Raw genomic sequence first — 15,554 nt, 5'->3', positions numbered from 1 at the left:
GCCGAAACTGAGGGCTATTTTGAAGCAAAAGACAGATCGCAAAAGTTGGAGGGTCGCTATAATCAGTGTGTCACCCCTGAAGGGAAATATGATGAATAAAATAAACTAATTTTGCCAGAAAAATGTGTTTTACTATGGTAAGCCGGGGAATTTTCAATTGACCTGTTAGTATAGTAGGTTGGATTCAGTGCATTTTGTCAAAGCTATTTTTTTTAAACAAAGGTTTCAGGCGTTTCAGGAACACTTTATTGGTATTTTCAGTAGTACCATCGAACCTGGACTATTATCAATATTATAATAGTAAGAAAAATAAAATTAAGTAAATTAATTATAATAGTTTTGATATCACCATTTTAACTTTCTTTTTTAAAGATTGTGAATCAATTATGAAGGATCTTGTAAACTCAAAAAGTTATTGCTATTACTATCGTCGAAGTATTGTTCATCTAGTAGTGGTACTATTTAGCTACACATCATTTAAGACCATCAATTAATATTTTTGCTTCTGAAGAGTTTTCACGTATCTTTTCATGGATTTCGCAACTGATATCGTCTCATTGCTCGTATCTAATCATGAAGATTGTGGTGATGTTCAGATTGAGCTTCCGTTAATTTATTTTTCGATGTTTGCTGATGAGCTATACTCACTAATACATATATTGAGGCTTTTACCATCCTTCATAATATAGTTCCCTCTGTGGAGCCAGAGGGTATGAGAATTATTAAAGAAAAAACCAATATATTGGCAACTGATGGATCGCTTGCTATTATAAACCTCAGGACTTCAGTTAGAGCAAGTGCCGACAATACCAGCACTTGGGACCAGTACTTCAGGAAAAGAACGTAATGAGCTGAATTTTAAAACATATTTAAAGATACTTTTCTCAAAACCAAGCAATCTTCGGACTATATTCCTTTCCTATCTGATTGGAGTTATTAAAATGTGTAAATACAACGACACGGTACTGTACAAGTAATGATCGATCTATTTTAAGACATTCTTTATTTGAACTGATATCGAGTCGAGTGCTCCTCTGACAAAAAAAAACGAACGGGACGTTCCATCATCCACTGTACTGTTTACAGATTCGTTATACAATCCTTGAAAATGGCCAGACAAACAAGCCTATCGGCCGTTTCTTTTTTCGCAGCGATACAAGGATAGGAGCCTAGCGCAAAATGTAACGTATTTTGTAATTGCAAATAATGCAGTTCGCGTCAGCTTATCGATCGTCTAGTACTACCAAACTATTGACAGTGAGAGAATCATTGCGCCTATACCAACCGTAACAACGTTGATGCCTTATAAAGAAAGGTAAACCATTATTTAATTGTGCAGATAAAAATGACGTATTAGTGTCCCGGTGAGAATAAATCGATTAGTTTATTGATTGGAATGGAACTAATGTCGGTTTTTAGGTGAGATATATGACATTAGTTATATTTGTTGTATATTGCATGTTTCATTCTAAATACATTTTAATAAAAGGTAGATCTGTGTCCGGTTATGCGTTGCTCACTCTGTATAAAACGTAAAGGAAGAAAAGAAAAAACGAAGAGGACAGTTTGTTTTTATACAATATTTTTCTTCTTCTATTATTTATACCGATAATAAATATATTTTTTATAACATCTATATTAGATACGCTTATTACAATCTTAATTTACAATTAATTTATTACTTAATTTCATTTGTATTTGGATTAATTCACAAGCAAGACGAGAAAATACATTAATATGTATTCCTCAATTATAAAATTATAATAACTTATAGCTATAGTTTACACTAAAGGTATACACTTCATATAAGTTCGTATGGTTGGTTCGTTTCAATCTCCTGACATCCTGCGCGCTGTCCAGCAGTTGTATTGCTTCCAAGTTAGTATGATTTAGTAATCTTCTTTCGTGTATCAAGGCGAAATCTTGGATAACTTCGTATACCCATTTGATTTCGAGGTCATCCTGCAGTGCTTCGTTGGGTACGTAGCGATAGGCATTGGTAATCAATCGAAGAACCTTGTTTTGACAGCGTTGGATGTCTAGTTGATTTCAATTTTTAGTGCAACCCCTTATTTGCACCCCATAAGTCCAATTGGCTTTATGATTGTCTTATAAATCAACTTTGATTTTAGATCAAGTTAAGAGTATCTTCCGACTAACCATTATAGTTGTTTTATTTTGGTTCTAATGTGTTTTGCTCTTTGTCTAACGTGATGCTTCCAATTTAATCTACCGTCAAGATGGGTTCCAAGGTATTTAGCTGATTCTGCTTGAGGAATCGGAGATAATAAATATGAAAATATTTATTCAATATTTGAATCCCATTGCTACATTGTTTTTCCACCAATAACAAAAAATTGAGATGTAAAGATTTCAATGGAACTAAACCTGGAGAATAATCTGGATGTTAAAACAAGTCGTACTCAGGGATGTATTATATTGATATAACGTTATATTCTAATATATTAACGAATGAGCCTCTCAGTTGTATGCCAGATTGTTGGTTGCCAGATGTATGCAAAATTCTTGAAAGCAATACTGATAAGAGGTTATAACTCTAACCTATGAACTACTGTGGCTATATAATTAACTGTAATTTATAGATGCACTATGGTGTTAAAATAAATTATATTTGATAACGTTTTTGATCAATTATTTTATTTAGATTGGAATTTTCTTGTATGTTAAAGCCAAACTGAACTAGAACTCACAGTTGATGCGGCAAGATTGCGACGTTTTGATGTCACAAATTTAAATGACGTATGTTCAAAATAACTTTGAACAGACTATATAATATTTATATAATATCAATTTTATATAATTTCAATCAATGTCAAAACAAATTTCAATAACCGCCAAAATATGTTATTGAATGGCAATAAAGTAAAATGGTAAATGCAAACTTGTCAAAATTATTCAGTATCTATATCGTAAAAATTCCTCAAATGATATTTTAAAGAACCAAGAAATATAACAATTCATGTCAAAGGTGTGATGAATACTTTTAACAGTACCGTTGTAACCGTACAAATGCAACCTCTAAATTGTTCAGTTCCTATGCTGTTAAAATATGTTAACTAATAATATAGTAAATGACAGTGACAGTGACAGTCATAATGACAGTGATAAGAACAATAACAACAAAGTTAGAATCGAATCGTATTGTCAAAATATTTCAATGTATATCAATATTATTATCAATCTATATATATGTATCAATATTAATATTATACAATCAAATACTAACAAAATAACTTAATAAATTGGACATTTCTTATAATTTTTATATTATATATAGAAATATATATAGAAAGAATAATTTAAATGGTAAAAACCACATTAAATTGAACAATGTATCAACAAACTGATTGAAAATACGTCACAAATGTCTCAGCCAACTGTGAATCTGACTAAAATGAGTTGAATATAATTTGAGAAAATCTTTAAACAAGCAAAAATATGTAAAGTTTGTCAAAAAGTTGACGTTTGATCATCAAGTACGCATCAATAAACGTAAACAAACGTCAAAAAAAATGTTAAATATTCTTCCGACATGTTTTAAGTTCCCATTAAACCAAAAAAGAACGTTTCAACAACAAGCGATAAGGTCAGCTCGAGCCATTTTCCATATAAATAAATAATCGAGCTATGCAAATGATAACGGTTAGATCCTTGCGTACAATACGACATCAACGGGCTTGTGACAGTGTGAAAATGGCTGTAAAAATGACATAAATGTACAGTTACGCGTCAGCTTTTTATACCGAATAAAACTATTTCCATTTTGGTCAATTCTCACATCGTCTGAGTGGGATTTTCACGATAATATAATTCGTTTATAATTAAAAGTATATGTTGGTGGTGATTCAGAGAGGAAGATACAGATACGAGGGTCTTTGGAAATCATGTTTTGAACTATAATTCTTTCTAGACAAGAAAATATTAAATAGTTAAGCTGCGAATATATTTTTATTGTTTTTCAAAGTACTCGCCACGATGATTGATACACTTTTACATACGCTTAGACCAATTTACAAAGCATTTATTCCATTCCCAATGAGGTATCTTCAAAACATGATTTTTGAACGCTTCAATAGCTTCTTCGGACAATGAAAATCGTTGAGCACGCAGTTTATTCTTCACGGATGGGAACAAAAAGAAGTCATTGGGTGCCAAATCAAGGCTGTATGGCGGATGATCCATCAATTCGATGTTTTGACTGCTCAAATAGTATCTTGTTTGAGAGCTTGCATTGTCATGATGAATAACAATCGGCGTCTCTTGTTTGTTTTCGTTATTTCACCGAAGACTTCTGGCAAACAAATGGTTGTGTACCAATCAGAATTTACTGTTCTACGATCATCTAGAGGCACTGTTGCAATATGACCAGTTTTCCCAAAGCAACAGGCCACCATTTTCTTTGAAGTGTGCGAACAACTTTTGTTGGATTTGGTTCTTGGAACACCCATACAGTCGACTGATACTTACTTTCGGGCTCATACGAATATATCAATGATTCGTCACCTGTCACGATTTTACAAGAGTCTTTCGAAGCACTGCGATTGACTTTCTTAAGCATTTCTTTACACCAATCGACACGTGCCTTTTTTTGAGCGATTGTCAAATTGTGTGGGATCCAACGCGAACATAACTTTCGCACAGCTCAATGTAAAATGCTGGTAAATTAGGGATGCCTCAATCTCACAATAGGTGACATGACAATCTTGCTTAATCATTTCGCACACAGCACCGATGTTTTCTAGCAAAATAGCCGATTTTGGACGACCTTCACGAAACTCGTCGGACAGCGAACTACGACCACGATTGAATTCACTAAACCAGCGATACACAGTGGATTTTCATGGAGCTTCATCGCAAAAAATCAAATTATGTTAATTGATGCACTCTTGTTACGACAATCCACGTCGAAAATCGTAGAAATCCTCGCACGAAAATGTTTTCGATACAATATAAACAAATAGCACCTGTGCGACAAAATGTTCTGAGTACGTATATCGTCAAAAATGTCAAATTTTACGATGGAACCGTCAGATGGGCTCACTGACAACAGTGTTGCCAATTCCCGAAATATAAATAGTAACCCTCGTATAGACTTATTATCATCTGTCTCCTTCTAACTTATCTATCTATATATATCAAAGTTAGCAATTAATATTTTAAATATTTATCTATGCATACTTACACTTTACACATTTATTGACTTTTAGTAATATATTGTGACATTTATTGACGTTTTCTGCAATATTTATAATATTTTCAACATACATTCGTAATATTTAAAATCTTCTTCGTGTTTATAGACGTTTCTCGCTGCATGTTGACGATTATTGACACTTTATCGTAACATTAATGATTCATTAAGCGATTCTATATCCATTATCTCATAACCTCACATGACACTGTTATTTAAAATTACAATACCCGATATCAGACGAGACAAACAGATCCTAAATCGGGGAAATATCCAGCACAAATAAATCATACCTGTTAAAACCCAATCTGGATCCAAACAAACAACGAAAATTCCTTCGGTTTCCATGCACAATGTCTATCAGGTTTCAGTGCGGCTATCAGTGTTGTTCCTTTGACCCCTTGTCGTCTATTAGATAGTTAAAATTAGATAAACCGTCTATAAATAATGGGTATTTTGTCGAAAATATGAATAAAATTGTTATTAAAAATAAATCGACTTGTTTTTTTCTCTCATTTGGTCTATATCGTCGATAAAATTGGATACCCCTCGCGTTGTACTGTTGTTTTATTAATTAGTTAAAGAGTCAGGCGTCCGAATTCATTGTTAATAATAGTTAGCGGAAGTGTATCTAGTAATTAACAAGTAATTGTATATTCTTAGTTGAATCATTATAATAATATCCAAACGATTTAAAAGCCAGTTTGGGTTTATTAACAAGCATTCAACAATTGACCAGATCGAAAGTAAAAAGGTATGTTCAGCTATATTCTTAGATGTAGCACAAGCCTTCAATAAGGTTTGGCATGAAGGCCTTGTTCATAAACTACAGAAAATGCTACCAAAACAACACACCGAACTATTAAAATCGTACATTACAACCAGAATGTTTAGAGTTAAACAAGAAAAAGCTTACTCTACAATAAAAGAAGATAAAGCAGGTGTACCACAGGTGTTCGGTTGATATCTTTAGAGTGTCCTCTATTTCACTCAATTTCAATTCAATTTACGGTCATTCAAAATCATTTTGTCGATTTTTTAAATGTTTTCGTCGGTAACAACCTCTTTTGGGCGTCTACTGCGTTCACTGTCTCCTATGCTCATTTCACCACGTCTAAACATAGCATACCAATGCTTGATGGATGATTTTGCTGGGGCAGTGTCCGGAGACACGTCATCAAGCCAAGTTTTTGCTTCAACTGTATTTTTTCGCTTCAAAAGGCAATATTTTATATATATATATACATATATATATATATATATATGTATATACATGATAAGGAAAGAAATAAGAAAGGACCTCAATATTGAATGAGATTATTTAAAATAGATAGCCAATGCACGATAAAAAAATTAGAATTAATTTATAACAATATGAAGGGAACAGAACTCTTTTTTCCTTACTTTATTCGCAATAAATATTGATTGAAGCGGTTTATGAAACATTTACGATCTTAATAAGTCTAATAAAGGAAAGTTTCCCATCCATTCTTGTCAAACTTCAGCCAGAATAAATAACTTATGTAGTTTTTATTTATATACTTGTTAGAGGCTCTCCAACGCTTTCTTGTTGGCGTTGTGGGTAATAGTTTGTGGGTGATGATGATGCATAATTAAACCTTGATTAATGATAGATATTTGTTGCTGTTAAATTCACGTTTTCGGCCAAAGTTTCTTGATTTTATTTTCGGTTATTTGTATTGTATGTTTAATGTTACTTGGACAGTAAAAAGTAAAAAATCGTCGATTTTCCTAATAAAATTATAATTTTCTTCTAGAAAAGGAGGTCTAGATATGATGAATAAAAACGTTTTTTTTAACAAATTTGTATAGACGGCTGAGTTCAGAGATCAGTTATCAATGAATATAAAATAACGAACAATATTCGGATGTCTTGTATAAATTGCTTATTGTTGACAAACTGCTTATTGTTAAAGACCATGGCGAAGCAGAAATGAGAACTTATAAGAATTGTCTTTAAGTATTTCAGTAAAAAGTACTACAAATATTGTTAAGATATTCACAAAGATAGATGAATGAGGGACAGTAACAGAAGAAATAATGAGAATCAATAAGTTGCGGAAATGTTTCAACTTTTGTTCTATCCTACTTCTAAATATATTTTATGATTTCTAACTTTTGATGATTTCTGAAGTTAAAATGGTTCGGGGGAAACAATTTTTACTATTTCAAAACAATAGATTACATATAATAAAAACCATAAATTTTTTATTTTGAGAATTTTATTTTTATCCAATGGTTAAAAACGTTTAGCAATTATTTTATATATAAGTTTTTAAGTTTTTTTTGTTCTCGTGTCAGGTCAAACAATCGCTGGATAAATTATAAAATTATAAATTATTAATAATTAAATAATTAATAAATATTATAAACAATATAGATAATTTTATGATAAACACCGAATGGTAGTTATATTGTATTATATTATATTATATTTAGACTTTAAGTTATATAAAGAAAATTATATATTCAAAAAATGGGTGGATTTCTGTTCCCATATCTTAAAAAATATTAGCTCTAAAGTAATTTAACGTGGATTTTCATTTCATTTTACTCCTCCTTTACTCATTATATATATATATATATATATATATATATATATATATATATATATATATATATATATATATATATATATATATATATATAATCTTAGCTATATCTGAGAGGTATAACATTTTGACATTTTTTTAGTATATACGTGTATAAATGAGATTCGTCGTAGATTGGAGAATTCCCCACAAGCTGGCAACGCTGTTTGCGATGGCAATTTGTCAACAATTATCAAAACTAAGGAGAATTAGCGCAAATTACACCGAGAATAGAAACAATCTTATCGACAACACTTCCCATATGAACACCAACATTCAAAACTCGACTTAAACGACCCTATAAAGTCCAGAGACAATTTTATTCCTCGCCATTTATCTCGATAAAGACGCAGATAAGCGAAGGGCAGTAAGCAGCGTGTATGTTTTAGGACCCCGGTCGATTATATCGTGTCTTTGATCCGAACCAGCCGTGAAATCGGCTGTTATCCCGAAAATCCTTCGAAACGTCTTTTTAAAACACAAATGGACCATTGTAGACCGTAGCTAAATCGACTAGGGACCCGATGAATTGCATAAAATCATTTCCAAGCTACGGTATTCATTGGATGGAGGGACGTGATGTAAATGTATATACGAGAATTAAATTAGATATTCCGCAGTTTTTTCACGGGTTGTCTGCAAATCTATTAATGTGTTAATGATGTATTTTTTCAAGTGATGTAACTTTGAATTGGAATATGATTCGTAGAATCTACGTTTGAACTTATTTCGAGTATAATAGTCTGGTGCTTATATTAACTGTATTTTTATGGATCTTTGAAATATAATGCTGTTAGAGAAGTTCGATCATGGAACCGAAAGAGTCTGCAATAGTTGTCCGTTTGTCAAACGTCCGCAAAATTTTTTAAAATATTATAATTTTTATATTTTTTGGTTTTAACGTTTTGTTTTAATAAACTGCAAATCGCGAAGGTTTTTATTGAAAATATTTTTGCGCGTTTCAGCTGCACTGAATATTAGTACGGGCCCGGTCACTAAAATATCTCAAAACATAAAAAACAATATAACCATAAATCCACCAAAAATAAACCGTATTTATGCGAAAAAGATGACGAATCAAGATCAGCTTGTTGTTAGCTGTATCAGAGATCAAATATACGAAATGTAAAAAAAACAGTAAGTGGTTTTTTCAGTCGAAACATAATTTAATACATTTACTTCAGAGAAAATTGTTAATCTGGAAAGTATCCATAAAAATCCAAAACATATACAGCTATTTGAGGGATGTAGAACATCCCTTCATACACTGTTGGGTAATATAGGATTGAAGTGGTGTAAAGATAACCAACGAAGGGGTTCAATGGAACTTCCGGAGATTGCTTTTAAAATAATACACTTTTTAAAAACATATAACAATATCAAGGAAGAATTATCATATCAATTTATATATTTAAAAGAGACATAAATATTTCAGAATGGTACATTGGGTCGCTCATGGTGTGATGATAATAAATATAGTGCAAAGAAAACAAAAGTTGATGGAAAAAGGTAAACGTTGGTAAAACTATCGATTAGGTTTTGTTAGTCATAACATTTATTAGTAATTCATTGCAGACATATAGTTCTTCATGCTGAAAATAGGAATGCTTTTATTCCTGGTGCAGAATTAGTGTTTTCCTAAAAGTCCAAAGATGACTACCATAAAGAAATGAACCACAACTTGTTTTTGCGGTAGTTTGAAAATCAGATTTTAAAGAACTTTGAGGAGCCATCAGTTATTGTTATGTACAATGCACTATATCTACCATATATGTACAGTACACTGGTGGTGAAAATTCCAACAAGTGCATCAATAAAGGCTGCAATTAAGGAATGACTTAAAGGTTCATAAAATAAGTCTCGAGGAAATCATGTTAAAGAATGAACTATTTCAAATTGTTACTCGATAAATATATACGAAATATTTAATTGCATTTTATGTAATTCACTTTTTTAGAAACAAGCCTTTTTAGAAATAATAATAATAGAATAAATTATAGAGTTTGAAAGCTTTATGAGCATGTATGTTAATGTTCAGAATATACATGAACATTTGGTTAACATGTACGGGGAGAGAAATAATACTAACTGTTTTGTAGATATGGCAAATACATTAAGGAGATAGCAGGACAAGCTAAAGAGATATATGGTTATATTATAATGAATTTACAAAAATACATTGCATCGAAAGAAACAAGAAATAAGCGTAAAACTTAAATATACTCTCTAATGAAAGTAAAGTACATTACTCAGACATATAATTGTTAATTAGGTGGATTAGGCCTTTGGGGGATACCACTACATAAAAAACGCGCCTATACTAGTGTGGAAAAAATTTTAATGTATCACTATCACTACATAGTATAAAACAAAGTCGCCTTTTCTGTCCCTATATCCCTATGTGCGCTTAAATCTTTAAAACTACGCAACGGATTTTGATGCGGTTTTTTTTAGTAGATAGAGTGATTCAAGAGGAAGGTTTTATATGTATAATACATGCATAATATACTAAGGCAACATTGCTAATTTTAGAGGTTTCTAACGTGATGTCGTAAATTAACCTACTTTTTTAGGCTTATTTAGCAATTAGCAAAAACGCTGCCTAACCCTACGAGTTAGATCAAATTAATGTACTACAGTATTGTACACCATAAAAAGGTCTACAAAAAAGTCTGCGATGGTATATGTTTATCTTTTAGGGATAACCCACATTAACCATTTTTATTGTTTACTTTTTACGTGAGAAAATGGCTTATTTACGAAGCTATTTTAAGCAATACGGCATTAATCCTTATCGAATTAAGTACCTTAAATACAGTGTGCAATTAATATAGATCAATATGGTTCCTTACAGCATGTAAATTAAACAAATATTTTCGGAGATATTACAAATTTAAAATTTGCGTTTAAAATTGTGTAATGTAATAAAAATTGTATGAATTTAGATATTCCAAAGATAGCAGGAAATCTTCATAGTAAGTATAGGGGACGAGGAATTGTTTTACTAAAAATTTAATGCGTGCAGGCCAAGGGCAGTAATGAATGAACCAAAAATACTGGATCGATTTTAATCATGTTTTCATTGAGTGACATAGGCATATATATTTTATGCCCGTGCAAAGTCGGAGCGGGCCGCTATGTTTTTATATACAAAGTTCATATTTTTTCTGTAGTGTATTTAATTTAGTATCAGCATTGCACCCGTGCGAAGCCGGGGCGGGTCGCTAGTATATAATAAAACAACTCTAACCTATAAATTACTGTGGCTGTATAATTATTGTAGTTTTAAGTTCTTCGATAATATGTGCATTAGATAATACGTAACATTTTTGTTGCACTATTTTATTTATATTAAATTTTTTTTATATGTCAGAACCAAAATGTACTAAAACTCATACCAAAACGTTTTGACAGGTCTCCCGTATCACTACTGTTTTGAATAGGCTATAGATTGTACCAATTTTGAAAAGAATTATCAGGGTAAATTGGTAGCACTCTTCATTCATCTCCTCGGTCGGCATTATCATCAATTATACATGACCGTTTGATTATAAATAAATATTTGCCTGTCCGAGGGAGATAGAGAGAGAGAGACAGAGAGAAAGGCTGTCGAACAAATTCGACCTAGAATAAATTCGGTACAATTCATCAAGACAGCTGATGATTAATTTTCGCCGAACGTTTCCGGAAAAATCAATACGCAAAGCGACGGATAAATTATTTCGCCGACAATACATACAAACTGTTCCTTGACCACCTGCCCCCGCAGACTAGGAAGGCACAACGGAAGGCCTCATTTTGTATCTATCGATCAGCCTGGCGAATATATAGATACGAATCACACATCGGTCGCGCTGTCGAACCATTATCTATGTATTGTCTCTGTTTTTTGTTCTTTTTTCGGGTTACCGTGTCCATTAAAACCGTTACTCGTTTTAATAAAATTGTTTTATATCGAAAGGATAATGGAAAATGTATATATGAGGTGGTTAGGTGGAGTTGTGAAGCAACTAAATGTATGTATGTGCAATTTTTAAACCTCTTTTTTTTGTATATTTTAAAGTCTCATTTTACCAACGAGGGTTTATCTGGACTGGACCTACAGTTTAACGTGGGCTCCGAACCACCGTCCTCAGCATTAAGCCCACCGACTGGCAAGTGACCAACTTTAGAAATCATCCCAGAAGACATACGGTCTTACCCAGCTTGGTTACTGGCGTGACTGGGATTATTTTCCTTGTCAGATTTTACCCTTTTGCCTAGGACAATCACAAACATAAATTTACGACCATGCCCCGGCGGGATTCGAACCCGCGACTATCGCAACAGTAGGTGGACTGTCCCATCGCCTTTACCACTACACCACCAAGCCGGCTACTTTGATATTTGACTTGTCATTCACAATTTTAATCATATGACACTGTTGCATTAACAATCTTGAAAAATATCATTTCAAAATACTGCTATATTAGTATAAAATATATTGTTATTTACAGGCAAACTACCAAAAAAATCATAAAACAATATAAATTATATATAAATCTAAATAAATTGGGTACATTTTGTCAAGATCGCGGCTAAGACGACAGAGCCAGAACGTTAAAATCAATCGAATGAAACTAGTAGAACCAAAAATAGTAACTAAAAGTACACGACTGAACCAGTCGATGGTCGATTTCAGTCGATAGTTCCCAACACTAATTTATATTATATACGATCTTGAAAACTTGAATTTGAAGCTTTATTATGAAAAATGGGTCCAATGTCCATCTTTCAAACAATTTACGGATTCTATCTCGAAAGAATGATGTATCTTTCGAGACTATCTGCGAATCAATCCATTTTTTTGATGTCTCCATGAGAATGGTGTAGCACTTCCTATTTTAATGTTTCTAAGTATGTCTTCACCGTTTTGCAATGTGAGGTCGAGATGAGGAGATGAGGTGATGAAGAATAACATTGTTGTGTCTTTGGTCGTATTCTGGTCGTTTGAGCGCAGTGCTGAGCTCAAAAGCATTAATTGTAGTCGATAGCGATCACAATTGATGATTTCGACAAGTAATTCCTTCAACTCTTTGACTTCAGTGTCAAAATCGATGACGCATGACTGCTATAAGCTCACATAACATTCGATGACTTTCAGTGGATTCAACGTAAAAGTCTTTATAAAATCTGCAATTTTCACTGACATGTGATTATTTGAACTGAAATGACAGCAAAAAAACTTGGAGATGGTAAAAAATCGTGTAAAAAATCATATAAAACATACGTTTATATGGAAAACGTGCTAAAACTTTTTACCTGTATATATAAAATTCTAAGAATATATGTAATTTGGGATAAAAGAATTGAAAACTCATCATAAATTTCTTTAGAACTTATAGTTTTTAAAATATTATTTATCACCAGATATTCTATAATTTTCTGAAAGTATGTTTTTCATTATATAAGTTAATAAGTAAAGGTGGTATAAGGATTGTTATACTACCATTCGATTCATCACAAAATGCTTTATAAGATCTGCAATTAGCATTAACCTACGATTATTTGAACGGAAATGACATCAAAAAAACTTGAAAATGGTAAAAAATCGTACATTTTCACGACTATATATACGTGTATATGGAAAAAGTGCTAAAACTTTTTACATGTATATATAAAACTCTAAAATATATGTAATTTGGGATAAAAGAAATGAAAACTCATCATAAATTTCTTTAGAAATTATGGTTTTTAAAATATTATTTATCACCAGATATTTTATAATTTTTTGAAAGTATATTTTTCATTATATAAGTTAATAAGTAAAGGTGGTATAAGAATTGTTATACTGTCATTCGATTCATCATAAAATGCTTTAAAAGATCTGCAATTTGCATTAACCTACGATTATTTGAACGGAATTGACATCAAAAAAACTTGAAATTGGTAAAAAATCGTACATTTTCACGACTATATATACGTGTATATGGGAAAAGTGCTAAAATTAGTGCTATTATTATACCTCGAATAACGATAGAAGATTCAAAATATGTTTATACAGTTAATTAATCTGAAAATTACAGCAGGAATACTTGAAAGTTGTAAAAAATCGGTAATTTTTACAATATGTACGGAATAGGTTATTTACGGATATTTTTCAAGTAGGATACAACTAGCCCCAAATTGATAAGTTGGGTTAGCGCCCTAATGAAAACGCACCCTCACCAATTTCCCGGAGTTTTCGCGTGATGACTGCCACTAAAAAACCCGGCAAAAACGGCGGACTTGCAGTAAAACCTACCGAAAATTCTCGGTTATCTCCGCAATCGACGCTGTTAGCCACCAGCACTCCTGCCTACCTTTTCGGTGGGGTCGCAATAATGGCGCGTAGATATAGATTAGGGGCGAAAGGGGGCCCGGCTCGTTTTCATACTTTTTAATTGAACGCAGATATTTACGACGCACGCAAACGTCGGCCGCAAACCATCTGGTACTGGTAAAACGGCAACGGCGTTTTATTCTTCGTGCGTTAACATTTTCGAAGTGCTAATTGATGACGAAACACCATAAAACAGTCCGTAGTTATTTTTATATCTCGATAATTACAATTAAGGAATACGTTTTTAAGCTACTCTCAAATATAACTAAGAAATTGAGCTTTCTGTCGTCAACTATTCAGACGAATTTGATTTGGACGAAAAAAAAATATATATTACTGCTTTTTTCGTAAAAAAAACTACATGATTTTCAAGAAAACGGTAAAATGTATTTATTCAAAGTATTGGCCATTTGATTCTATACATCTTGACCATCTTTCACGCAACTTATGGATACCATCCCAAAAAAACTGTTTATGCATTGATCAAAACCATTCATCAAGCCATTATCCAACTTCTTCGAAATTGGCGAAGTGCTGCTCTACAAGCGCGTGTCCCATTGACGCGAAAAGTTGATGGTCGGAAGGAGCAAGGTCTGGAGAGTACGGCGGGTGTTATAATATGTCCCATCCAAGTGCTTTCAACGTTTGGACGTTCAATTCTGGACGCTATTCGATCAATGCATGATTCACTTTGATCATTTGTTGTCGGTAGCAATCAATATTAACTATTTCACCAGGTTTTCACAGTTCTTAATACACCACGCCACTCTAGTCCCACCAAACACAGAACACTGTCTTTTATATCGGCTATAAATCTGTCATAACAATCGACCATAGTTTATAAAATCCATGAAGTGCACAAAGTAACAGCGGTTGTTGAAAAAGCATTTCACAAGATTGTGACCGGGTATTGCATTGTCAGCTACTGACGGAACTATTGTCAACCGCTGGATTCATATTTTCTCAATACTTAAACTTATTTCCGTTGGAATTTCCCATGTTAGTGTCTTACGATCACTCCTGTATCTGCTCTATAGTACTGATATCCCAACAATAAAAGGAACAGTACTTGATCATTTGCCTACGAAACAGTTATCATGGCAAAAGATGTATCTCTGTCTAAGGCTATAAAAAAAAGTACAAGTGATAGTCAACAAAATCTACAAATGGACTAGAGACCAGAAAATACAGCTTAGTAGCTCCAAATCTGTCCCTGTTAATTTTGCTTTGCGACAAATTAACAAAATTTAGTTATATCACTTGAGGGATGCCCGATTCCTCAAGCAGAACCAACTAAATACTTCGACATCCATCCTGATTGTAGGTTAGTATGGAAATATCATGTTAGATAAAAATCAGAACAGATTAG

The 15,554-nt window shown here is 32.5% G+C and overlaps 1 protein-coding gene and 1 long non-coding RNA gene across 5 annotated transcripts in view; one reads left to right on the top strand and one right to left on the bottom strand.

The window, feature by feature from the left end:
- The window catches only part of LOC143205055 (uncharacterized), a 217,514-nt gene that overhangs the window by 165,151 nt on the left and 36,809 nt on the right, over positions 1–15,554 (bottom strand). For both annotated transcript variants that reach the window (XR_013007729.1, XR_013007730.1), the window contains exon 2: positions 5,506–5,620. This is a non-coding gene — a long non-coding RNA (uncharacterized LOC143205055). The remainder of the gene's footprint in view (positions 1–5,505; positions 5,621–15,554) is intronic.
- rib (BTB/POZ domain-containing protein ribbon) overlaps positions 1–15,554 on the top strand; it is a 54,816-nt gene that overhangs the window by 4,655 nt on the left and 34,607 nt on the right. Inside the window, exon 1 of one of the 3 annotated variants that reach the window (XM_076418056.1) lies at positions 1,212–1,315. The exons of 1 other annotated variant lie outside the window; for it this stretch is intronic. The gene's annotated coding sequence lies outside the window, so the exon portion shown is untranslated. Of the gene's footprint in view, positions 1–1,211; positions 1,316–1,368; positions 1,420–15,554 lie in introns of those variants that run through there. One more of the 3 variants, XM_076418058.1, reaches the window with a different exon arrangement.

This window comes from Rhynchophorus ferrugineus, unplaced genomic scaffold (genome assembly GCF_030347505.1).
Source record: "Rhynchophorus ferrugineus isolate W39M unplaced genomic scaffold, kcgeb_rfMv2 rfM11, whole genome shotgun sequence".
NCBI classification, from domain to species: domain Eukaryota; kingdom Metazoa; phylum Arthropoda; class Insecta; order Coleoptera; family Curculionidae; genus Rhynchophorus; species Rhynchophorus ferrugineus.
Note: the sequence above shows the minus strand (reverse complement) of the source record. Positions and strands in the feature narration are given on the sequence as shown.